Here is a 27,578-nt window from a genome sequence, read left to right on the forward strand (position 1 = left end):
CAAAAGATTTTAGAAACAACGGTAAACCACGATAGGAAAGGACCGGTCGAAGCGTCTATCGGGATGCCTTATGGGCATATAGAACTGCTTTCAAAACTCCTATAGGGTATGTCTCCCTTTATACTTGTATTTGGGAAACCATGTCATTTGCGGATTGAATTAGAGCACCGTGCTCGTGGGCTATAAAAGCCTTAATTTCAATATTGATGAGGTCAAGCGCTTGAGTTACAATTAAATGAGCTTGAAGAAATCCGTGGCGATTCTTACGATCTCGCGAAGGATTATAAAGCCAACATGAAGCGTGTTCATGATAAGCATATCTTCGTAAAGAGTTTGTGGTCGGACAAAAGGTTTTGCTTTATAACTCCGTCTACATATTTTCCCCGGGAAACTAAAACCCGTTAGTGCGGTCCTTTTACGGTTCTTGAAGTCACCCGCTACGGGGCAATTACCTTGGTAAATCCAATGACAACGATTACCTTTCAAGTTAATGGTCAGCGGTTAAAACATTTTCCACGAACTTTTGTCCCCCGATGTGGAGGAAGTCCTTTTACGGGACCACATCTATGAGGGTGACCTTGTCATTTGGTGTACTTACTTTCATTTCCATATCTTGATAAGTACACCATTCAGGTAACCGGGCCCTCCTTATGGAGTGTGTGGTACGTAAATACGGGATCCTAAGTCCACAGTTCACATAATTCCGTTTTCCACTTTCGCGATTTTTTCTCGATTTTTTGAGTCATGTTCCTCATGGAGTGAATTATGTATTTATTGTTTTTCGTGTTTCTTATAGTAAACAAATAAAAATAAATTAAAATTCATAAAATCATAGACATAGCAATCCAACAAGTCTTGGGAATCGACTTTAAAAGCGACCCACGTTGTAAACAAATTTTTGGTTAAAAATTTGTTTGGGGAATGAAAATCGATCTTTCCATCCGGATTGCTCGAACTTTCTAGTTGTGTTGTTTAGGTCCATTAGTATAGTTCATTTGGGTTGGCGTTATCAAATTTAGTGTTCATTCGTTAAGCATAACTTCGTCATGCACGCACTACGAGGCGTTTTCCACTATCTTATTCGTCACCCCGGTTGGAATCGAGTGTTTTATGGATCATTGGATTGGAAATTCTCTCCTGATCATTTCCATATCTCATTCGCAAAGAATCGGACCGATAACGCCGGAAATCTAGTTTGAAATTGCGCTAAAATGCGACAAAAGTCGAAAAATCTGAATTGGGCTTGGGCCGACTTCGCTCACCTAGAAGCCCCCTTTTCCAAAACCAAATTCGCGACCTTCATCTTCTCCGGCTTGAAACAAAATTAAATCCAAACCCTACCAACCTAAAAATAAAAAAAAAAAATAATAATAATAATAAATAATATAATATATCCAAATAGAAACACCACCCACGCCCCATAATAGAAACTCAACACCAATCTTCCACAATCTCCAACCGATCCACCATCGAAACCACCAACCAATTCAAGTTTTTCATACCCACCGTCGTTACCTACCATAACCACCACTGTTGGTTTGGTTAGTTTTCATCAAACTCGCATCCACCACCATCTACAAACCCCAAATCGTTAAATAACTTCAATGGCAACGGCGTAGAATTCTGCGGGAAGCGTTTGCTTCCGGCGGTTTTAGCGCCATTTTATGACGGAGATGTTTAAGAGAAATTGGAGCGGACTGTGGTATTCGACGGAGGATTTTTCTACCACTATGAGTTGGTAGAACAGTTTTATAAGAAGCGAGAAGTGGAGGGAACTAGGATTTTCATTAGGATAGCGGAGCAGCGGAGGAAGTTCTGAGGCGGTTGTTGGGTGAGCTATTAGGAATCACCCACAGTAACCAACCTAGATCGACCAAACGGGAATCTCGGTATCTGCGGTTCTGTTTTGATGAAAAGATCTGGTCATAGAGGGTGAATACAATCTGATATCTCATTCGTTAAGCGGGACGACCACGAGAACCAATCGGTGTCGCTTCGGTGGATTGGTAAAACGTCCCGGGAAAGACAAAGTCAGCGACATCGGACTTCGATTAATGCGCGTTCTCTGGAATTTGCAAGCGAAGGAGTATAATTTCTACATCCTCGATTTCATTTTGAATGTGATTAGAGGTGGGGAAAGAGCACGGCCCTCTTCCGTATTGATCACTAAGATTATGCTCTCATTTAGAGCCGTCGCTAGATCTGCTCCTATTAAGATCAAATTGCCTTCTAATCGCGGTATTTATAAGGAATGCATTCAAAAGACTTGGCGTTGTCTGCAGAGAAGGAAGTTGAGTCGGATGATGAAAAGGAAGATATGACATGGTTGGTTGAGGATAATTTTGATAGTCATACTTCTAATTTAGAACGAATGATAATGCTTTAACGGTTTTGCGATCGCGGTTATCGTATCTGTGAAGATATTAGACATAGACAGATTGTACTTGAAATAAGCAAAGCGGACCTTCAGGGCACGGTTGAAATGCTCGTAAAGGTCGGGGATGATATCTTGTCTAACATGGAGGTTATCCACAATAACCACCAAGCCCGATATCCGTACTCAAGACGAGATGGAAGCCGCAGTAGCTGTTCGGGGATAGAGATGCTTTCGGCATGCCACTTTCGTGGATGAGTCTGTCTCGGTGAGTCCGAGAGGCATGGCGTCGTCGCCCGAGAGCCGGATAAAACTCAAGCCATTCGTCACCACAGAGCCGATCTCCATCTCGGGGACCATCTTCTTCCACGCGCCTAGGTGTTCACCATCAATTGTGTCCTTTTATTTCATTGTCTTTATTGTTTTGTAGTGGAATTTTATTTCAGTAGTTAGATTTGAGTATTAAGTTGTTTGTTTTAGATTGCTTGGATTTCATATTATTTTAATATAATTTATTTTGATTATCTTTCGTATAGTTGTCTTGGAGTAAAAGTTGAAAATTAGGCCGATACCGGCATATCTATGATTATTTTTTTTTTTTTGTAGCGGTAGCATGATATGTAGGAGAGTTTAGAAGTTACTATTCTAAACCAAGTTTTAAAGATACCAGGGTTGTTAGGAAATCAAAGACATGGTTAGTTCCATTTTTGGGTTTGGCAGTTTCCTATTTCCGGAAATGGACTTAAAACAATTTGGCAACTTGCCGATTCGTTTTGGAAACCCAGAACCTATTTAAACTTCCATCATACTACACTCACAACCCACACTACACCCCACAATCATCCTTCACTTTTCACTCCAGCCTTTTTTCTAGTTTTTTCTTGTTTTTTTCTTAGAAACTCACTTTCTGCACCTCTGGCCACGCCAGCGCTCAAAAAGCGCGACTTCATACTTTCTTGTAAATCAAAAAAATTCACTAGAAGCGCCCAGCAAGTAAAAGACCCAGCGATCAAACCAAAATCGAAAATCATCAGCGGCGCCCGCGCATCAATAAGCGACCAGCACTCAAACTCTGTAAGTCAAAAACCAAAGACTTCGCTCTATCTATCTATACGCCAGCGCCTCATTTGTAATCCACGTGAATTTCCGATTTTCTGAGTTTTCTTCCAGGCTTTCGCAGCTATTCTACAAGTAGTGTTGAGATGACACCACCTATAGTGATTCTGGGCGATCTTTTGAAGACTTGATGGGAACTTATACCTATGGAGCATCGTTCCGCGGCCGGATCTTGCAATTAGGATGGCGACATCTTACGGTGAGTGATGACGATTCTTTTTCACCTAAGCTAACGAATTCTTCTATAATAATATTACTTTCTTTTGTACCCAAGAAGGAGAACAAAAGTTTTCCCTTACTATTGATGAATGCGTCTATGGAATTCATAAACACTTGATAGCTTTGGTTTGGGATTGCCATTACGACCACAATGCACGACGTGGGGATATATGAATGGATAACTTCATACCTATATGAATATGCCTATTTCCATGAGTATTATGGGGAGGGTATTTAATCATGGACCAAGACCAATATAACATCGCCCATGCAGTAGCTATCACTGAATGTAGGCCTGAACCATGTTGTTCATCATGATGAACATTCTAGAGGAACGGCGGTTTATACGCCAATAATAATACGGGTGGCGTTTTCCTTGCTTTAGGCGAGGGGCGTCGTAGGTATGACATTCCCCGAGTTTTAGTTGCTTTACTCTGAAGCGAGCCCATACCTTGAGGCATAAGTACCTTCTTATGCCTGTCTTGGTTTGCCGCCTTATTTGGCGGCTTACTACCGTATTCTGTACCGCGATTACCTGATTGGAAAAGGTCGAAATCATGAGACCTACCAATCGTGTGGTAAGATCATTCGAGAAGCCATGACTTGGCGGGGATGGCGAGTCTGCAACCACATTTGGTTGCTCCTTACACCCCATCGGACCAAATAACACTAGAGGTTAGCATTAGTTGATGATACACGGCGTAAAAAAGGCGTGGCAAGTTGTTATGGCATGGCGGGATCTTGAAAAGAACCTCATATAGAAGAGGAGGATGGCGAGTAGATGTTGGGGTGCGGGTAAGTTTTAGTTAAGTTAGTGTGCGCTTGTCACCCAGCAATTTAAGTCACGTTAACCCCATAATGGGTGGAACTCTTATAGTGTTGCGTCGGTTTTTTATTTCCTATATTAGTGCGTTCTAACATTGTTTTTGCGGATGTTTGAATTACCACGAGTTTCAATGGTATTTTTCCTACACTCTTTTATTTAAATGCTTTGAGGACAAAGCATGCTTTTTTGTTTGGGGGCATAGAAATATGTGTAATTAAGACATCTGTTAGGATATAGATATGTATAATGTGCACTTGTTTTCTAGTTAAAATTTCAAAAATTCAAAATATAAATAAATAAGTATGCTAAACACTTAGGAATATTGGTATTGTTTTCTTTCTCCATGCTTTTAACAATCTAGAAGTCTCAAGTAGGCTTTTGCATCGGAATAATTGTTAGAAACTTAGGTTAATATGTAGGTAATAATCTTTTGCATCTATCTATAAATTTATTACATGAGTATCTATGATTGTTAGCGGTGAAGTTTACTGAAATCTAGGCTAGAGTACTTATTCTAAAATCCTGTGAGAATATAGCATAAAGCCTTATATGAGTAAAAATGTGAGAAATGACACAAGGGAGAAGTAAAATCGGGATAGAGAAATCACCGTCCACTTGCTTGATCACTAAACCATATCCTAAGTGAGAATTTAGGCGCTCTTTGGATCGATATAGCCAGAAATTCAAACCTATGAATTACTTTTTCTGCTAGTCGCCACCACTGAGCCTTTTCTTTAGCCTTCCATAAACCACAATTCCTTTACCTTGTTACAAAAACAAAACAAAATAAAAAAATCAACCTACCCAATTTAGAATAAGTCTAAAGGGAATAGAATGAGGAAGAAGAAGAAGAAGAAAAACACATGTAAACAAAAATTAGTTAGTTGCTTCCAAAAATAAAGAAAAGAAGTTTCCATCCAAAGAAAAAAAAAAAAAAAAAAAAAAAAAATAAAAAACTCCAAAAAAAAAAAAGAATAAAAGGAATTGAAGGCCAAAGAAAAGAAAAATATGGCTAAGGATGGAAACAAAGTGTAGAAGCAAAGTAAATAACAAGGTTTTCTCTAGTTACATAATATGAAGACTCTATTATCTCAGGACTTGTTCTCTAGAATATCCATTTCCTTCCTTCTTAAACCATCTCCTAATCCCCAAGACACCTAATAAAGACCTCTAGCTCGATTAGGAATAGGTTAGTGTGATAGTAAATTGGCGGATGTGTTTGATCGACCCGGCTTCCTTGTTGTCATTGAGATTATGTAAGGTAAAGTGTGCCCACTGCACTGCTTTAGATGTGAAAACTTGAGTGGAAAAATCGAGAGAGGTTTTGTCTTGACATTTATGTGAGGACCTACTTAAGGGCGCTATTCGAGTTCTCGAAACAAACAACTGCTAAACATTTCATAGTATTACTCATTGTTATATGTTTATTGTAGATGATTGATTATTATGCATATATTAGGTTTTTTTTTTCTTGTTATTCTTATGTAATTGCTATAGAGATGTATAGATAGTTGAGCATGAAGGGAAAAACAATAGTTTTATTTCTTAGTCGTTGTAGTATAGATGAAGTTTGTGAGTACCTTCATTTGAAAACTCTCCACGAGGCTATAACTTCGTCCACTAGGGGAATTCCTAGTGGTTTAAAGGCCTTGTTGCATATGGTCAATGCAATCACTCAAATGAAAGCGAGATTAGGTAGAACTCCATTTTTTGGTCACTTATTCTAATTTCTCATATTTGCTTGAGGACAAGCAAAATCTTTGTTTTAGGGGTGGTTTGATAAGAGCCCAAAACTGTAGTTTTAACCCCCTTAATCATCTTGTTAGACCAATTATGTGAATAATAAGTAAGAGTTAATACTGATTACGTGTTTTATGCATTTCGGGGCTTCAAAGTCCATTATCTTGTGAGAAATGTGCCACTTTAGCGAGATAAAGGAGCAAAAGTCGTGCAAGAACTTCGAATGCCATATCTTTGGACTCAGACCTCCAGTTGAGGCCTACCTTATGTCAAAACGACCCGGCTCGGAAAGAGCTTTGCAATGGTCAAGCCTTGACCCAATCAGAGGAGCAGAAGTGGACGAAAAGTCTGTGGAAACCAACTGCAGCTGAAGAGGCCTTTTTGAATTTGAAAGTATTGGGTTTTGGGCTGATTCTCTCAGCCCAACCCATGGCTCCAAGCCCATGCACGAATTTTGGATCTGGATGTATAAAAACAAAAGCTTAGCTCTTTGTTAATGGTAGCTAGTTAGACCTAAATTAAGATATAGAATTCTAGATCTAGTTTAATTAATTAAATTAAGTTTTAGTTCCATTTAAATTCTTGTTTTAGATTAAATCTCTGAATCATTGTTCTTGATTGATTAGATAAATAAAGTAGTATTTTTTATCAAGTTCGAATTTGTCATTTCCATTTTAGATCTAAATTCAATTCTTGTCATTGTTTTATTCCAGCCATTAAATTAGATTCATTATTGCTAAATTAAGTAATTCTCATTTCTCACATTATGTTTAGTTTAGATTCAATGGTAAATGTTAGATTGATGACTCAAGGCTAAACCTCCATTAGAGGGTTGATGAAGCCTTGATGAAAACTTAGTTGTTTAGTATAGAAACGTTGTAGAATCTATTCCACTATAGAAGGTGGGTGTTTAAGCCATGAGAATGGGTGGGGCACCTCACATGCTAGTTAGTACTTGGTAGAAATGCCATGAAAACTAGGGATTAGACTTCGAATTCTTGCGTGAAAGAAACCGTAAGAATCGAGATACCACAATCTGTACTAGGTCATTAAGTTAGATTCGAGGTGGATTCGATTCCCCTCTAATTCCTTTATCTAGAGTCAAACAATAGTATTTCCATAGCATTTGTAGTTAATTTCTAGTAATCATCTTAATTAAGTATCGTAGTATAATATTTAAGTAAAAGCTCTCATTGACTTAAGAGCGACTAGTTAGACTAAGAAAACAATCCATGCTAGAGAACTAGGAGTGGAGCGAACCCAAAATACTCCATTTAGTGCAATTAAGCATTGAGGTAGAAGCTTTGATAATAGTAAATAAAAGGAAAAGTTTAGTTTACTTCGTTTGGATTCATCGTTCATTTTAAGGTAAACTACTCATTTTACATTTGTCGTTGTCGCCAAGTGGGCGCGCATACCTGCCCTCCGTGAACCGCGAAAATTTCCAATATTTTGAGGGTTGTTCGAGATTTTTGGAGCTGTCAAAAGAGTAGTTGAGATGACATCTCCTATAGTCATACACGAACGATCTTCAAGGCGTGTTGGGGAACCGATACCTATAGAGCATCGTTCCACGAAATGGATCGTGCGATTAGGATGGCCCATCTACCGGTAAGTCTTCGACGATTCATATTTCAAAGACAACTTACTGCTTTTTTTCTCGACCACATTAGTTTCTTGTAATCGGGGATGGAGAACAAGAATTTTCTCCGTCGTGATCGATGACCACGACACTAGAATTCAATAAACATGTGGTAAGCTTTAGTTTCAAGATTACCAATACCGATCCTGTTCACACATAGGGATATATGACCGATAATGCATACCTTTATGATTATGCATATTTCCATAAAGTATTATGGGAGAGGGTATTTCGAGTATTAATGGACCAGGGCGATATAGCATTGCCGCTTGGTAGCCTTTATCCCAAACGTAGGCACCACCATGTTATTCATCCCCGATGAATACTTTGGGAATGGCGGTTCACTTCTAAAACGATCACTGGCGGTGACATTTTCCTCGCTTTAGGTGAGGGACGTCACCGATATGACATTCCCCGAGTTTTAGTCACTAGTCTTAAGAGAGCCCAAAGCATGAGGCGTAAGTATCTTCTTATGCCTGTTTTGGTAAGCCGCATCATGCGTAGTTGTTTACACCATATTCGTGCCCCAATTCATAGATTGGAAAAGGGTTGAAGTCATGAGACCCACCAATTGGGTAGTTCACTCATTGTGAATTATGACTTGGCTTGGGGATGGCAGGTCTTGACCTCATTTGGTCAGCCCGCATTACATCCCATCGGACATAATAACACTTAAGGTTAGCATTAGTAGATGATAAATGGCGGCAAGCTTGGCAAGTAATAATGGCACCCGGGGATCGCGAAGGAACCTCATCTCTTTGATGAGGAGGAGGATGCTTAAGGGGAGATAAGGCAGATGCGTTTTTAGTTTTGTTATTATGCGCTTATGTCCCAAAGCAATTTAATTACGGTTAACCCCATAATGGGTGGAACTCTTAAAAGAGTTCGTCGGTTTTTTTTTTTTTTTTTTTTTCCTATATTAGTATGTTCTAACCTTGTTTTGCAGATGTTCCAGAATTTCATAACGTTTTCATGGTATTTTTCTACCCTCTTTTATTTAAATGCTTTGAGGACAAAGCATGCTTCTTGTTGAAGGCATAGAAACACATGTAATTAAGGCATCCGTTAGGATATAGATATGTATAATATGCATTTGTTTTCAAGTTAAAATTTTCAAAAATATAAATAAATAAGTTTATGTTATACACTTAGGAATATTGGTATTGTTTTTCTTTCTCTATGCTCTTAACAATCTAGAAGTCTCCGCGTAGCTTTTGCATCGGAATAATTGTTAGAAACTTAGGTTAATATGTAGGTAATAATCTTTTGCATCTATCTATAAATATATTACATTAGTATCTATGATTGTTAGTAGTAAGTTTATGAAATCTAGGCTAGAGTACTTATTCTACAAATCCTGAAGAATATAGCCTAAAGCCTTATATGAAATAAAACATTTGAGAAATGACACAAGGGAGAAGTAAAATCTGATAGAGAAATCACACGTCCACTTTACTTGATCACTATGCCATATCCTAAGCGAGAATTTAGGCCCTCTTTGGATCGATATAGCCAGAAATTCAAACCTATTAATTATTGAAAATGAAAGTTTACTAGATACCAATATAGGAACCTAAGATCCCCATAAGTCCCCTAAACCACAACCCAAAAAAATGGCTAAGGTTAAAAATCTTATCAACCTATACGCTAGCAACATAGAGAGAAACCACCATTTCCATATGATTCAGCCATGTTAAATAAGGATACAAATTTGATTTAGATTAATGAAGTTTTTAAAAATCTAATGATAAACCTACCTTTTCTTGAAGCTATTAAAATTACCACAATATGCTAAGTTTTAAATGAATTGGCATTACTAGGCGGAAAACTAACATTCCAAAATATGCATTTTAATCGAATAGTTTCCCACTCTATCCTCAACATAATAGAATTGTTAAGTACAAGGACTAGTCGTCCAACTATACAATGCACCTTGTGGGATACCCACATGACAACCGCTTCTATTAGACCCTCCTCAGCGTAATGTTAACTTACTCCTTTTATTATCTATATAAAACAAATAAGGTTCCACAAGAGATGCAACAAACTAAAATGAAGTTGCAATTAGTTGACATTTTATTAAGTATCTTAAGGGTGTTTTTTGAAAACGCGTTTGTTAAAGTTCAAGATTTTACTACCCACCGGACTTTGTTATCTTGACACAAAAAAGCCGCTAACGACTTTGTTCCTATCATCTTGTGGTTTCCTTCTTGGCAACCGCCAACGCTCATAAACTATCGCGGATTGTTTCGATGTCCATGTCCTTTTGACACTTTTTTCGCTGAGGTGAATGTTTTCAAAATGATGAAACAGTTACCAGATGAATTACCATCGATGGAGAAGTTGGGCATGATCGGTGAGCTTAGCTCAAGATTATTTCAACAATACGCTTCTCCAGAACCGATGCACCAACCCCTTTCCTTCGGTTCCAACTTCCAATTTATGTCTCCCCGATCGAGATGAAATCGAGGAAGATTTCCTTTGACTCTTTTGAAAATCTTCTTTGCCACCTCACAAGGAAGTCCCCCTATCAACATCCATTCATCCCTCGACAAGCATGACGAAGATGAATTTTTCACCCTCTATCCTGCTGGATTCTTTTGACCTCCACCTATCGAGGAATGTATAGCATATCTCAAGGCCTCTAATGATATAGAAATAAGAACACTAGCTATGCACCATTCACCCACCTCACATCTTTCATGTCACTCATTCACCTTCCATCACAAATGTTCCCTACCCTCCACCTTTTTCAAAGGAACCTTCAGTTTGCACTCTGACCCTCTTGCTTCTCATGTGCTTCATAATTTTCTAAACCCTCCTAGTAAGAAAATACTACCCAAGGACAAGCCACCTTTCATTTTCAGATGCATGATTATAGCCTCAACCCAAGCCACCAACGAAGTTTTGTGCTAAATCCACATTCTCCCATTTTTTCCATTCCTCCCTTCTAAAACTTATCTATATCCCACATATCTTCCACAACCATCCATTTTTTTCACACGATCATTCACTGGCAACCCTTTCGCTAGAGAAAAAAAGAAATTGCATGCTAGGTTAGTTCTAGATCTATCTCAGATTCACTTTCATTCCACTCACTTCATGTCATAGAAAAATCTTTGTGCTTAATTCTCATTTGGGTTTGCACGCACTATTTACGGACGTACTCAAGAACTCTTTTAAATTGTCGATATGTGGTAACTACATGTTAATACATGTTTTAGATAAAGTCTCTAGTATCCACTATAAAATACCTATTTTATTATTCAGTGTACTCCATTCCAATCTTATATTATAGAGTGCACCATTAAGGTAATTGGACCTCCCTTTGAGTGTGTGTGGCTGAAGTACCTAATCCCTAAGTCCACGCTTAACGGTAATTCATGCTTTCCACTCTTGTATGTTTTCTCGCTTTTGAATTTGTTTTTCATGGAGTGATTTACGCCCTTAGTGCTTTTTGTTTTCTCGTTATATTAAACCTTATTCATAAAAGTAAAAAAAAAAAAAAAAAAAAAAAATCCTATAAACATTAGTCTAGTAAGTCTCTGAATTTGACTTTAAAAGACCCAATGTTTTTTAAAACAAATTTTCTAAACCATGTTTTCAAAAATTTGTTTGGGGTGGGGGTGTTTGGTCTTTTCCATTCTTTTATCACTCAACTTCATATTCTTCTCCTTCCTCCCCCTTGTGGGCTAGTTCATTTGTATTATTTTTAAGAATATTTCCTATTTTAGTAGATTTTATTCCGAAGTTGTTTAGTTAAGAGGTTAATATTTGATTATGTAATTAAGTTGGTTGTTATTTGAATTTTAAGTTGGTTTAATTTTTGTCCAAGCATGCTATCATTTTTTTCATGAATCCCACCCATTCAATTTGTTTGGGGTGGCATTATTTGTTTAGCATTGTATTTTACCATATCCACATGTTTTTAATTAATATTGCAAATGTTTAAGGAATATAGTTTATATATGAGCATGTTACACGTGGTGTAGCTAGAATTAGCTATCAGTTGTTTGGTACAACCTCAAAGGTTAAAGGCATTAAGATTGCTATTTGATAGGCTATTTAAAACCATATAGAATTGCTATTGTGAGCCTACTCTCGGCTGTTTCTATTTTGGTTTTAACAACCCTTTTCTTATTCCATCTCTTTCCTTATCAATTTGGGAACCTTGGGGACCTTTGTTTAAGAAACTAGTGCTCTATAAATACATGGAACGCCATATACTTCACACTACACCTCTCATATTCATACCACAAGGCTTGCTCCAAGCGCCAAGACGCTCTTATTTTACATTAACATTGTACTCGCTGCCCAAATTCTAAAAGATCGCAGATTTTCCTTTTTTCGGGACAGCGCCGGGCCACTGACATAGTTTTTCATTCTCGGAAAGCACGACTCCTAACCTTTAACATACATCTAATTCTTTTTTTCGGGTTTTTCAGTAAAAGAGTCACTTTCTAGGAGTTCAAGAGTGTATTTGTTTCATATGAAATCTCCTCAATCATACCGAGCAACTTTGAAGAATTGCCGAGAGTGACACCTATTCGATCTTGTTTCACAACTTAATCAGGGTAGTCAAGATGGCAAATTTCTAATGTTGATGACACTTATTCTCCTACACTTACCGCTATTTCTATGATAATTGTAAGTTCTTTTACCGACTAGATGGGGAACAAGTGCCTCTTTCTATCACCTTTGATGATGTAAACAATGGATTTAAGCAAGTTTTTGTTATCCTATGCTATTGGATCGCCTATGCCTTACTTCCAAAACTCGTGGGTGGTTATATGGCTGATAATATGTATATCTACAACTATAAGTATTTCCATGAGACCTATAGGGCAGGGATTTTTCATGTAGAGGACCAAGGGCAATATAATGTAGCCCTTGGTAGCCCTGGCCCCTTTAACTTAGGCACTATTATGTTCTTTATCATGCTAAATATTTTAGTGGGAATGACGCTTTTCTTCTATGAATAACGCCACTTGTGATGTCTTCCTTGCTCTAATGAGGGACGATGCTATATGACCTTCCCCAGATTTTAGTGTCTAGTTTAGCACGAGCCCATAGTATGAATCATAAGTACCTTCTTATAACCCGCCTTGGTTTGTCAATGATGTTATGTTTCTTTCCCCGAAGTTCTATACCCATTTCACTTAATTGTCAGTCGATATAATGCAACCTACCAATTGCATTCAGACGCTCTTTTCATGTTATGATTTGGCCAGGGTGGCTGTTACAACCTAATTTGGTTGCCCTTACACCCCATCCTGACCAAATGGCGGAGGCCGGCAAATTATCATGGCTTGAAAAGGATCTAAAAGGAACCCCACTTCTTTATAAAAGTGGGAGGATAACGCAGTCGCGGGATATAAAGTAAGTTTTACTTTAGTTAGTGTCCGCTTATGTCCCAAGCAATTTAATTTTGTTATTTCTATAATGGGTGGAACTCATATATAGGAGATGCGGCCTGCTTTTCTTTTTACCTATATTAGTATGTTCTAAATTTGTTTTTTGTGGTGCTCAAATTTTCAATGCCGCTTCCATGGTATTTTCTATCCTTCTTATTTTTATACTTTCGGAGGATAAAGCATGTTTTTGTTTGTTGGGCCGCATAGAAACACGCCAAGAATTTAAGGCACCTATTAGATATATATATATATATATATATATATATATATATATATATATATATATATATATATATATATATATATATATATAATATGCACTTGTTTTCAAGAAAAAAAAATTATTAAAAAAATATAAATAAAAAAGTATTTATACTATGTACTTAGGAATATTGGTATTGTTTCTTTTTGTGATGATAGTAGTCTAGAAGTTTCACGCTAGCTCTTAAATTAGAATAGTTTTAGAAACTTAGGTTAATATGTAGGCAATAGTCATTGCATATTTCCATAAATATATCAGCATGAGCATCTATGTTTGTATTAGCAAGAAGTTTTCAAATCTATGCTAGATTACTTATTCTACAAATCCAATGAGAATATAGCCTAAAAGCCTTATATGAGTGAAATATTTGAGTAATGACACAAAAAGAGAAGTAAATTCGGTAATAGAGAAATCACACGCATCCACTTGCTTGATCACTATACCATATCCTAAGCGAGAATTTAGGCCATTTTGGATCGACATATAGCCAAAAATTCAAACCTATATGAAATTATTTTCCCCTAGTCGCCTCTCCCAACCTTTCTTTAGCCTTTTCATAAACCACAAATCCTTTACCCTTTTATAAAACAAAATAAAAGGAAATCAGCCTACCCAATTTTGAATGAGTCTAAGAAGTATGATGAAATGGAATAAAGAAAAGAGAAAGACTGCGGAAAAATCAAGAATTTGTTAGTTGTTTCAAATAAGATAAGAAAAGAAAAAGAAAGTTTCCATCCAAAGAAAAGAAAAAAATAAATAAAAAGTTAGAAATGTAATCAAAGGAGTCAAAAAAGTCAAAAGCCAAAAGAAAAAAGAAAAAATAGCTAAAGATGGAAACAAAGTGTGAAGGAAAGTAAGAACAAGATTTTTCTAGTTACATAATATGAAGACCCTATTTTCTCAGACTTGTCCTTTGAATATCCATTTTCTTCCTTCTTAAGCCATCACTGATCCCCGTAATACCTAACAAAGACCTCTAGCTCAATTAGGAATATGTTGGTATGATAGTAAGTGGCAGATGTATTTGATCGATCTCGCCCTTTGTACGCCATTGAGATTGTGAGGAAAAGGTGCCCATCGCGACACTAGAGTGAGCAAAACTTGAATGGAAAAAATCGAGTGTTTTTGTCTTTGACATATTTGTGATGACCTACTTAAGGATGCTATTCCAAAGTTTCGTAAATGGATCTGTTATTGCATTTTATAGCATAGTTCATTATATATATGTTTATCCGTAGATGTTTGATTATTATGCACGATTAGCTTCGGGTTTCAAATTGATTATTATGTATTCATTGTAGTTGAGATGTATAGATATCCTGAGAATAAATAAGGAAACAGTAATTTTATTTTTTAGTCGCCTGTAGTATAAATAAAGTTTGTGAGTATCTTTTCTCAGAAACTCTCATGAGGCTATAACTCGTCCACTAGGAATTCCTAGTAGTTTAAGGCCTTATTATATATTGTCAATGCAATCACACTGCAAAACGAGATTAGTTAGAACTTCATTTTTGGTCACTTATTTTAATTTCTCATCTTTGCTTGAGAACAAGCAAAATGTCGTTTGGGGTGGTTTGATAAGTGATAACCGTGAAAAATACTAGAATCCAAAATATTAATGTTAACAACACTAATAATTAATCCTACCATTCTTACGCTTAAATCAATTCTTCTTACTCTCAAAACATAATCATGCAATATAATGAGTAAGGATTCGCTCCACTCTTAACCTGCCTAGACTTAAATTGAATTCAACTAATCAAACCTAAAAAGGAACAATGGTGAGAGTAATGATTTGATGTGAAATTTCTATACTACCATTCCCAACACAAGAACAATAATAAGAACATGTCATTATGGAATAAGTAATTAACTTTATAAATCTAATAGAACAATAAGAACAAGATATGATTGAATGAATAACAACTACTTATTAATCTAATGAACAATAAAAACAATGATTCAATACTCAAGAAATAAACTAATTAATTAATCTAAAACTAGATCTAGAACTAAGGTTTAATGGCTACTTTTTTCTTATCCTAACCTAATTTTATTTTCTAACCTAACTATCTACCATTAACAAAAAGTCAAGCTCTTGTTTTATACTTTCAGATCCAAAATCGTGCATGGGCTTGGAGCCGTGTTTTGGGCCGAGAATCAGGCCCAAAACCCAATTCTTTCAAATTCAAAAGGCCTCTTCAGCTGCAGTTGGCTTCAACAGACTTTTCGTCCACTTCTGCTTCTCTGATTAGGTCAAGGCTTAGACCATTGGAAAGCTCTTCCCGAGCCGGTCGTTTTGACATAAGGTAGGCCCAATTCCGAGGTCTGAGTCCAATGATACAGCCTTCGAAGTTCTCAACGGACTTTGTGTGTTGTTTTCGCCCGAAGTCGACTTTTCAGCCTTTTAACGTGGCTTTAGAAAGGCTTTGTCTTCTTGAATCTTGGCATTTAATCACATAACTCCTCAACAACCGACCTTTGCTCCTTTATCTCTAAAGTGGCATATTTCTGCACATAATGGACTTTGAAGCCTGAAATACATATAAACACGAATTAGTATTAACTCTTAATTATTACTCACGAATTGGTCTAAAAGTATGACTCTTTTGTGGTTAAAACTACAGTTTTGGGCTCTTATCAAACCACCCCCAAACAATATTCTCAAGCAAAGATGAGAAATTAGAATAAGTGACCAAAAATGGAGTTCTATCTACTCGCTTTACTGAGCGTGATTGCATGGCCATATGCAACAAGGCCTTTAAACCACTAGGAATTCTAGTGGACGAAGTTATAGCCTCGTGGAGAGTTTTCTAATGAAGGTACTCACAAACTTCATCTATACTACAACGACTAAGAAATAAAACTATTGTTTCCTTTATTCATGCTCTAAATTAACTATACCTCTCTCACTAGCAATGCATATGAGTAATCAAGTAAAACTTAAGCTAATATATGCATAATAATCAATCATCTACAATAAACATGTATACAATGAGTAATACTATGAAATGCCTAGCGTGTTCGCTTCTCAAACTTGGGATAGTGTCCTTAAGTAGGTTCTCATAATAATAGTCAAGATACAACACTCGATTTTTCCACTCAAGTTTCAGCATACTCAAGCAATGGGGCACCTTTACCTTACAATCTCAATGACAACAAGGAAGTCGGAGTCGATCAAACACATCCGCCAATTTACTATCACACTAACCTATTCCTAATTGAGCTATAGGTCTTTATTAGGTGTCATGGGATTAGGAGATGGTTTAAGAATGAAGGAAATGGATATTCACTACTACTGAATGACACTTATACCAATCGCTTTTAAATGTGGTATAAATATATTTACCAATCGCTATGCAACCGTGACAATAGGTGGTGTGGTATATAATAATAGCAAAACTGTGGTATATATGTTTAACTAATACTACGGTTTTTCAAAGAACTGTGGTTTGTATGTCGATGATATACCACTTCGTTGTCAACGTAACCGTGGCATATAAGCTATTGAAACCTGTGGGTTTATATTAGTGTATGTGTTATAATATCGTGGTATATAGTTATACTAAACACTATGGTTTATGCCAAACCATGGTATATATATATATTTATTTTAATAATAATACTAGTAGCAGTCTTCCACTTAAAAACCTAACTCAAGGAATAAAATTTACACAAATTTTCACGCATTTACATTTCCATTTTCCCAACAAATTTCAAAATGTACAATAAACTATCAAACATTGCAAAAAGATAATAATAATAAATAAAAACTTCCATTAATTTTTGAGTGCACTAAGAAAACAAACTTCAAATTCCTTTTCATAAATTAAAAAGGTAAGACTCATATATTAAACCGACCCAACATAGCTAAAACTCATCCTCATTCGCCCTGAAACACCCCATTTTCCTCGATACCAACTCTACCATATAGGATACCAACTCTAGTACCATATAATCACACTAGTAATGATGGCAATCAAGGCTCGTATTCGAGCCATACATGTTCCCTTTTCACCAATTAAAAGAAACCAAAACTAGGTTGATTTTCTCCCTCACTCCAGATGTGGTCGACATTTCATTCCCCTCACAGAGGTGCTCGCTTTTGATTTGCTAAAGTAGCCATTCTTCCTTTCTCGCTTGTCGGTTTTCGCCTCAATTCCTCGGTCAAGTCCCTCCGCCTATAAGTTTGCTAAAGACCGCATGAACAAACAAAAATGGAATACTCGGATTTCTATTTCCTCCATCTCTTTGACAACCTTAGCGTGAAGCTCTTTAGCGCTTTTGGTCTCTCTCCTAGATCTAAAGGTGTTAAATAGAGAGTAAGCTCAAGCAGTTGACAACAAGCAAAGGATTGGGGATTCAAGACATGCATGTGCTGCTAAGCGTGAGGTGTCCATTAGAAAAGAGAAAAAAATAGTAACAATTCTAGCAGAGCGGTATATACCGAAGTTTCATAATATAACATATTGGAATTCTATATTAGACCACAAAAATTAAAAGGAATCCATAACAAAGTAATCTTTTCCCATCTTAAGCAACAATGCTTAAAGGCCCCTCTTAAAAGAAGAGTTGAATCCACTTCCCTGGTCAGAACCCTATGATCAATCTTCGCAAAATATTTAATGACTCATATTTGGATGGATTCTTCAATAAAATGGCCAATGACATAGCCAATTCAAATTGCAGAGTTCAAAGTTCGACTTTCATTAGAAATTTCATAATGTACTACCCTAAGAGACAACCTCGCACATTCAAAAATGAATCAAACGGTTTGTCCCACTACTTAGGAAGAAGAATGATCCAAAGATGAGTAATGAATAATTCAACTTTACATTTAAACAATTGAGCTTTCTTTCACTACCTTCCTTTGTTATCACTACCTAAATCCATTAAAATCGCCTTTTTATGTTTTCGTGGAACTCGCTGTGATGATACAAGTGAAATAACCTTGTCCGAAGTTGAGAATGGAGATTCACAAGAGAAATGCGGCTTCGATATTGAATTCATAGAAACATAAACAATATATTGCAAATAAACTCCACACCTTACCTAAAAGGTTCATCTCCAGGTATTTTATCGCACCATTTGCATCCCCGGTAGAGCACACGGCCGAGCATCTCTCGATCTTTCTATACCAAACATGTTAGCTAACTTACTATAAAGCTCTTTCAGACGCACCCAAGGACTGAAAGATCTAGGGTCCTTCCAACATCCCCTCGATTCCAAAACTTTATAGTGGCGGCCTGCATCAGCCTTCACTTAGCTACTTCTACAAAGTAAAGTGGTGGTTACATGCTCATAAAAGTTTGTTGCATATGCATTTTACAAAAGCACATTATATATGTAATTAGACAAAATTGATATTTATACGAGTAATTGCATAATTCGGTGTACCAGACTCGAGTACAAAAATCTGGCCTTATACCAGCTCCCGTCTCAAATACTACCCCTCCCCCAAAAGAAAGAAAAATAAAATAAAAATAAATATCTGCCACATTTGGTTTGGGTCCATAGTCAGATCTTTTCTTTTCACTTCCATACTCAACCCAAGGCGACGTTAGCTGCGAGGCGCTAAGGGTGACCCTATAGTGTAAGCAATGGGCCTACTCTTAAATGGGCATCCAACTTATAACCAATTGGTGATAAGTGGAGAGGCCCCATGAATCATATAATTTTATGCGTGGCTTAACATATCCCATGTGGGACTTTTTTTTTGTTTTTTGTTAAAGGTAATTGATTAATTATAAAGAATAAGGCTTACATGATATCAAAGGTAGCAGAATAGAGAAAAAAATAAAATACAAGCCTACAATATAAATGAAAATCTAGTGAACAAAACAATAATAAGTCGTATGATGGTTCTCCAGATGAATCATGAAAGAAGGTCGAGAAATCCACCATATACTGTCTCCCAGTGTTAACGCAGCCCTCGTCCGGGCGCGAATCGTTCGGCCCCCGATTAGTCTCTCTCCAAGATGGAGGAGATTAATCCATGCCGCTTTTTCTTTCAAAGATTGCCGATTTCTTTGACTCTCCAATGCGTTGTGTTGTTCTGGAAAGCCTGGACAACTCAAGTAGAATTACATACTACCCAAATATAGCGTTAACCCAAATCAATCACCGCTTAATGGCCCGGATAATAGCCATTGTTTCTGCCATGTAGTTAGTGGATATACCCATCCCACCAAGCCCGCTCCCAAGAAATCTCCTCTCAGAGTTTCAAGACATATCCCCACCCCGATCTTCCCAGCATTTCCTTTCAACATCCGCCGTTGTTTATCTTGAGTATACCCAGAGGAGGAGGTAGCCAATAGCACTCAAAGATTTTTGGGGACCTCGCGAATTTTGAGTCAGAATTTGAAAATGCTTTAGAATCTTGAGGTCATGCATCGAAGTTTTCCATAATCCCCGAGGACTTATGGTGGTGCACTCTTGTAATCGCTTTTCCTCACCAAGAAGCAAACTTGTGTGTAGCTTGGAACTTTGTCGCCATAGTGGCTTTGTTCCCCGGTTTTCCAAAGATCGACCATGATCGCCAAGGAGCAAGCTTTCCACATATCCAAGATGAGTGAGCTGTAATGCTTGCTCACGCCTCACATCAAAGAAGGACTCCAGCTCCGCTGAATTTGAAAGATTTGTGCGGCAAACTTCCAAATCTTCCTAGCAAAGGCGCAATGGAATAGGACGCGGCTCCAGAAGTTTCCTCCCCGATTTTGACAAATACAACATCTAGATGCAAGGTGAAACTTCCTTTTTGTAGCTGATCATCCATTCTAGCAAAGACCGCGGCGCTAGTTTCCAAGCAATACCCCGCGGTTCTCGCAGAATTTTGGCGCCCAAGTGAACTTACTCCATGCTGATTTCGAGCTTTTTTCCCCGATACCTTCATATGCCGCCGCCAATCGTAAAGTGCCCATTTGTAGAAGTTTATCCACACTCTTGAATCTTCTTTGAACTGTCCTCGTTGAGGTAGCTTAGAGATGTCGATGCCCAAACCGATGGAGTACTTCAGCATGGCCATCTCGTTGAGAAGGACCATCTATCCCGTGGTATGTAATCACAGAGTCTAGCTTTGAATTTAACAATTTCTTTTCCTTTCCTCCCCGAAAAGTCACATATGGGCCTTTGCAATGCCATTTCTCCCTCCAAATGTTAATCGCTTCACCGCTACCGACGCTCCAACCATGTAGAGATGCCATTTCATTGAGAGCCCATTTGATGCCGTGCCAAACCGCTGAGGTTTTGTAGTTTGACCATCCACCAACTCGCTGGTATATTTCCCCTTCATGAAATCTTCCCAGCTTCCATCTCCCGACAGCAGGCCCAAGCTTGTTTCATTAACATCGCAAGATTAATATCTTTGAGCCTCCTTATTCCTAACCATCCCTCCTCCGTTGGTTTGCATGATTTCTCCCAAGAAACCGCTATAACTTTCCTTTCCACCGGGTTGCCACCCAGATAAAGTTCTTGATGATGTTTTCACATTCCTTTATCACCCATTTTGGCCATTTGTAGATAGCCAAATTGTGAACCGATACTATTGAGGACATGCTTTGCTAGCACCACCTTTCCTCGAAGGATAGCATTTTTTTCACCTAACCCGGCCGCTTTTTCTCGATCTTATCCACTAAAGGAGCAAGAGCCGCCAGAATCCTTTTCCCTTGATAAGAGGAACACCTGTAATCCTCCCAGTAAGACCCTCATTGATGTTCAAAGACCCTGTGATAATGGTCTTTCTTCTATTGGGCATAGGGCTAAGAAATATCTTGCATTTTTCCTTATTGATAATCTGCCCTGAGGAGTCCTGGTATCAATTCAGAAGTTTCACCAGATTCTTGATACCTTTCATACTAGCATTGCTGAATAGAAACACATCATCAGCAAACATCAAGTGTGAGGGGCTACAGTACTTTGTATTGACCACCATATGTGAGAGCTCTTTATTCTGAATTAGTTTGCTGATGGACCTGCTTAAACAATCCTCCTCCCGTGGCAAAAAAAGCATGGGAGAGAGAGGGTCGCCTGCTTAAGGCCTCTTTCTACAAGAAAGTGACCTTGTGGGCCCCCCATTGAGCAAAATAGATAACATATTGCTTGCGTAATGCTCCCTTCAACTATTGAATCCATTTGTCACCTAATCCCACCTGCCAGTAGCACCACCCAAAGAAAGTTCCAATCCATAGTGTCGAAAAGCCCGCTAGATATCTATCTTTATGGTATATGTTACCTCCATGTCTAGGAGTATGAAGCTCATTAATCAATTCGAAGCTAGTCCAATGGCCTCATTGAATTCGCTTGGGATGAACCCATATTGCTCCTTGTCGATGATCTTTTCTGCAAACGGAGATAATCTCATGGCAAGAATCTTAGTGATCACTTTATAAATGAAATTAGAGAGGCAGATAGGTCCTGAATTTGTTCAATTGTTTTTGATTTTTTCTTTCGATTAGCACTATGAAGTTAGCTGCTTAAAACCCGCGGGGCCAAGCTTTGATGAAAAAGTATTGTATAGCTCGACAAGGTCATGTTGCACAATGTCCCAACAATGATGGTAGAAGCACCCACCTAAACCATCAGTCCCCGGAGAGCTATCTCCATTCAATTGGAAAAACAATGGATTTTACTTCTTTGTCAAGGTCAGTGGAGAGAGAAGTTTGTCACCGCGGATAATGGGGCATGGAGCCAATAAGATCCCAATCGATATCATGCTCCACCTTTTAAATTTCTCCGAGTAATGCCACCACTAGGAAAGAACCAATTTCTTCTTGAGAGTCCATAGCTTACCCCCGCGATAATTCTTCATATCGCTGATCGTAGTTCTCAAGATCTATTCAGATTTGCTTGGGCATGAAAGAATTTGGTGCTTCTATCGTTGTCATTATCCCATTTTTGCTCGAGCCGCCTGCACTTTCTGTCTTGCTCCAATAACATCTCCACCTTATTTTCTTGGTCCACCATGAGAGCAAAGTGAGTCCCTCCGACATGTTTCCTTGGTCAAACCGCCTCGTGATTCTGCTCAAGGATTTTGGTTTCTTCCTCAACCTTCACCTTAATATTGCCAAAGACTTCCCTATTCCATGTTTTCGTGAGCCCTTTTCAATCTCTTCAACTTTTGAGTAAGAATATATATCGAAAGTGTCCCATGATGGGAGTTTCCCAGCCTTTGTTGCACTTCAGCTCAAGGAGGGATGATCACACCACATATTAAAGAACTTGAAAGGGATATTTTTCGGTTTGGGGATGTCTATACTTCTCCCCACCGTGAGGAGAAATATGGTCGGAACATAGTCCGTTAGCCACTTTGTAACCGCCACCGGATATTTAGATCCCCAAAGGACGCAGCAGAAAATCCTATCCAATTTACCCAAGATTTTGAAGCTTCCCACTTGTTTATTCCACCGTGTGGTGAAAACCTTGGTACGGCATTTCCATCGTAAGAGAGTAGCCGATACACTCTCTAAGTCATTCATGGTCACGATGAGGGTCTCATACCACCTTTTTTTATCCCCCAGAGCTTAGATAGGCATTGAAATCCCCCCATGACCATCCATGGCAGGTTGGAGGAGCCGATGAGTTGCAATTCAGCCCATAGATGTCTCCCTTTGTACATATATACAATGGGCATGTACTATTGTAATAAGAGTCCCTTCTACCTCTACCGTGAGCTAACATGTGATAACCTTTAAGTGTAAACTTCAGGATAATGTAAACTCGAAAGTACATATGATAAGTGTAAACTTGTTAATGTCACTTCTCATTTTTTTTAAATCTTTTATCGATAAAGAAGTATCTACATACCGCCAAGTCAAGTGGTATTTCTTCTTACCAATCCATTAAAGGGGAGGGGGTTTACACAAATAAATCCCCATTCTACCACAAGAACATTTATTAAACAATACTCTTTTTATTTGTTCTTTTCCTTTGTTTTGGATTTAAGAGTGGTGAAAAAAAAATATTCACTTCATTAAATGTAGTGACACACCATAGGTCAAGCTAGTAACCAACCTAGTGAAACCAGTTACAAAAATACTCAACAAGATTTTTAAATTAACTAGAGGCTTAAGATGCCTATCAAGGGACACACTCTTGGGCTTGACTAAACTAGATGTCCAGATCAGATATTATCTCACCTCTATACATATATGAAGACTTAACTAAACATGGGCAATATTAACAACAATATCCAAAGCATATATAACACCATTCAAATGGCTCATGAGTACTCACCGGCATTAATCTTGAAAAGTCTATTTTTAAAGAAAACCACCCCTCATAGATCTACATAGTGAGTACACAAGACTAAAATGGCTTGTGTTCCTCACCACCGCAAGTAGAGTCATATACCCCAAGGACTCACAAACTAAAGTAATCAAAAGATGGCAACTAAGTTTCCATGCTAATTGACCGCCTCATCGTCGTGATAAGTCTTGAAAAGTTTGTTCTTACGTAAAAACCACCCTCACATCCGCAGATAGTGCATAGATCGGACTCAACGAGGAAATGTTCTAGGCTTCGGGTTTTATCCACAACTAAAACCTTAACTATAGAAGGCTAAAAATTTCAAAAATGGCTATTCCAAATAAAGCGCCTATCAACACTATCAAGATGCCCCCAGATTCCTTTCTGTTTACATAATGCATTGAATTGCAAACCGAGTAACAAAAGCTAATCACACACTTGCATAGTATTTCTAGAATAAACTAATGCACATTAGCTGGAAATGAGAAAGGAAAGCATGCAGATCAAGAAGTGCCTACTATAAAATAAAACTACATAGAAACTTCATGCATAGATGATGAGAATTAGTTATAGCAAGCCTTACTTGAAAGATAGACCAAGGTCATAGTCACTTGATTGGAAAACACGCCTAAGAGAATCTTTGAAAACAGAATGACCAAAGCTTTTCAAGGAAAGCACGACAAGGCCCCCCGCTTCTTTTCAATCAGAACTTTAGTTCGGCTAGACCCACCGAAAAGAATATGCCAAGATGGTGAGGATATCCAAGCATGAATCTAGATCCGAAAAGGATCATCTACAAACTTACATATAAGCATGTAAGTAACTCTTTTTCAAGTGGAGTTTCACAACTAATCAAACTACAAAATATTAATAATAAAGTAACCAACAAAGTTCACAAAGACATACCATGTTAAAAAGTTGAAACATTCACTGAATTTAGAAATTGGGGTTTAGAAATTGAGGTCCGGAAAAAAAAAAAAACACTAAAATTGATGATAGAGAGAAAGTGGGGAATACCAAAGCTTTAGAGAGAGATGAGGGGGTTACCAAACTTGAGAGAGAGATGTAGCTCTTACCGATTTGAGAGAGATTTGAAGCTCTCACCGCTAAATCACTCCTACCAAAGCTTTTACTTCAGAGCCCACCCACCAAAGCCCTCAATTTCCTTACACTAGGTTAGGGTTACAAAGAAAAAAAAAAAGTATTTAGGCGGATAGTGAAATATTGGGCTCACCTTCTCTGAAAAATTCATCTACGATGGTCACCTAAAAAATAGGAAAGACAATAAATCTCGCCTCTAATATGGGACGATAACTAATGTCCTCAGAGTCAACCTTAGGTCAAACCTAAACAACAAATACTACTGGTCCAAACAATTTAGGACAACATTTCTCATTCTTAATTAGAGACGGGTATATAGTCCTTAAGGTGTGTCCTATATCCAAAATTATGGTGTAGTAGCGGGCATTATCCTTGTACCATGGAAAACCTTTGGGGATGAGTTCTCCAAAGCGGACCGCGGCCGATGGAGCGGATCCAAAGCCATCGACAAGTTTGTCGCCTTCCAGATTTTTTTAATAATAATGTTAGTAATGCCTTCCACTTAAAGTGGTAGAGTGGTAGAAGTTGGAAAAAAATTGGAAAGGTTAAGAGTCGAGAACTATAGAAGTTGTGGGGAGAGAATAGCTGGAATCCAATTTGAGTGAAGTTTCAGACGGTATTTTTTTTTTCGCGGTATTTGACTATTTGGCATAAACCATTAGAAAGTGGAAAAATTAAACCATCGTTTCTCGCTTTTAAGGAATGTGGAAAAATTATGAAAAAAAAAAAAAAAAAAAAAAAAAAAAAAACTAACTAAATGGGCCCAATTTATCCCACTCGTTTTCATGTAACCGTGGCATATACTAGTAAACCAATGACCAAAGAAGTTTCCGCCGCGGGTATATAATATTTCCTACAGTTTTGGAAGAACTGCGGGTATAAACGCTCTTATTGACCGTGGTATAATGGTCATTCTCAGTAGTAGTGATTCAAAAAGGACAAGTCCGAGATAATAGAGTCTTCATATTATGTAACTAGAGAAAATCTTGTTATTTACTTTTGCTTCTACACTTTGTTTCCATCCTTAGCCATATTTTTTTTTCTTTTCTTTTGGCTTTTTGACTCCATTTTATTCTATTTTTTTTTTGGAGTTTTATTTTATTTCTATTTCTATTTTTATTTTTCTTTTCTTTGGATGGAAACTTCTTTTCTTTTTATTTTCTCAAGAAATTAACTAACTTTTGTTTACAATGTGTTTTTTCTTCTTTTTCTTCCTCATTCTATTCTCGAATTTATCTAAATGGGTAGGTTGATTTTTTTATTTTTTATTTTTATTTTGTTTTGTTTTTGTAATGTGGTAAAGGATTTGTGGTTTATGGAAGGCTAAAGAAAGGCTCAGAGGGGCTTAATTAGCGGAAAATAATTCATAGGTTTGAATTTCTCGCTATATCGATCCAAAGAGGGCCTAAATTCTCGCTTTTTAGATATGGCATAGTGATCAAGCAAGTGGACGCGGTGATTTCTCTATCCAGATTTTTTCTCCCTTGTGTCATTTCTCAAATGTTTCGGGCTTCATATAAGGCTTTAGGCTATATTCTCACAGGATTTGTAGAATAAGTACTCTAGCCTAGATTTTAAACTTATCGCTAACAATCATAGATACTCATGTAATATATTTATAGATAGATGCAAAGATTATTACCTACATATTAACCTAAGTTTCTAAAAACTATTCTAATGCAAAAGCTAATGGAGACTTCTAGATTATTAAGAGCATAGAGAAAGAAACAATACCAATATTCCTAAGTGTATAGCATAAAATTTTTATTTTTATTTTTATTTTTATTTTTATTTTTATTATTTTTAAGACAAATAATACGCAATATACAACCTAATATGTGCTTAACATTTACATCGTGGTTTCTATACCACCCCCAAACAATTTGGGAGAAGGGGGTTCATGAAACAATTCAATAGCACAATTAAATTATGTAACTAACTAATTTTTATAATTTTTAACATTTTATAAATAAAAGTGCGAATTTACATCCTAAAAGTATCTAATTTTTGCAAATGTTTCTATCCCACCCCTAAAACAATCTAACGCTTTGTCCTTAAAGTGTAAAGAGATAAGGAAAGAATTTACCATAGAAACATGTCAAAAATTGGCAAAGACTGTGAATGTAAATATTGTAAAGATGATATGATAATATGAAGTTTAATTAAACCTGGTATCGCATTTTAACTAACACAAACTCTATCGAGTAAACATGACAAAGCTTAGGGTGGCAACATGATTTGAAATAAATACCAAAATACGCCACCCCAAAAAAAAAAATTGGAAAACTCTTTTAAGTTTGAAAATTTTGTTTGGCCTATAATCCGTAAAGTTGGTATTGTACTTAAAACTTGGTCTTTTAAAGTCGATTCCCTAGACTTACTAATATATGTTTATGTTTTTATTTTTTAGTTTTTATATGTTTGATTTTTAGAAAACAAAACAAAATTACGATAAAGAAATAAAATGAAACTCCTCCATAGAGAAGCACTACTTAATCCACAGAAAAAGTGCAAGAGATAAATGCTGAGTCACATGAAACGTGAGACTAAGAATCCGACACTTACAACCACTCACTCCAAAAGGAGGATCCGTTGCCTTTAATGGTGCACCCTATAACATAAGATTGGAATGGAGTACAATC

Source organism: Coptis chinensis, chromosome 8 (genome assembly GCF_015680905.1).
Source record: "Coptis chinensis isolate HL-2020 chromosome 8, ASM1568090v1, whole genome shotgun sequence".
Taxonomy (NCBI): domain Eukaryota; kingdom Viridiplantae; phylum Streptophyta; class Magnoliopsida; order Ranunculales; family Ranunculaceae; genus Coptis; species Coptis chinensis.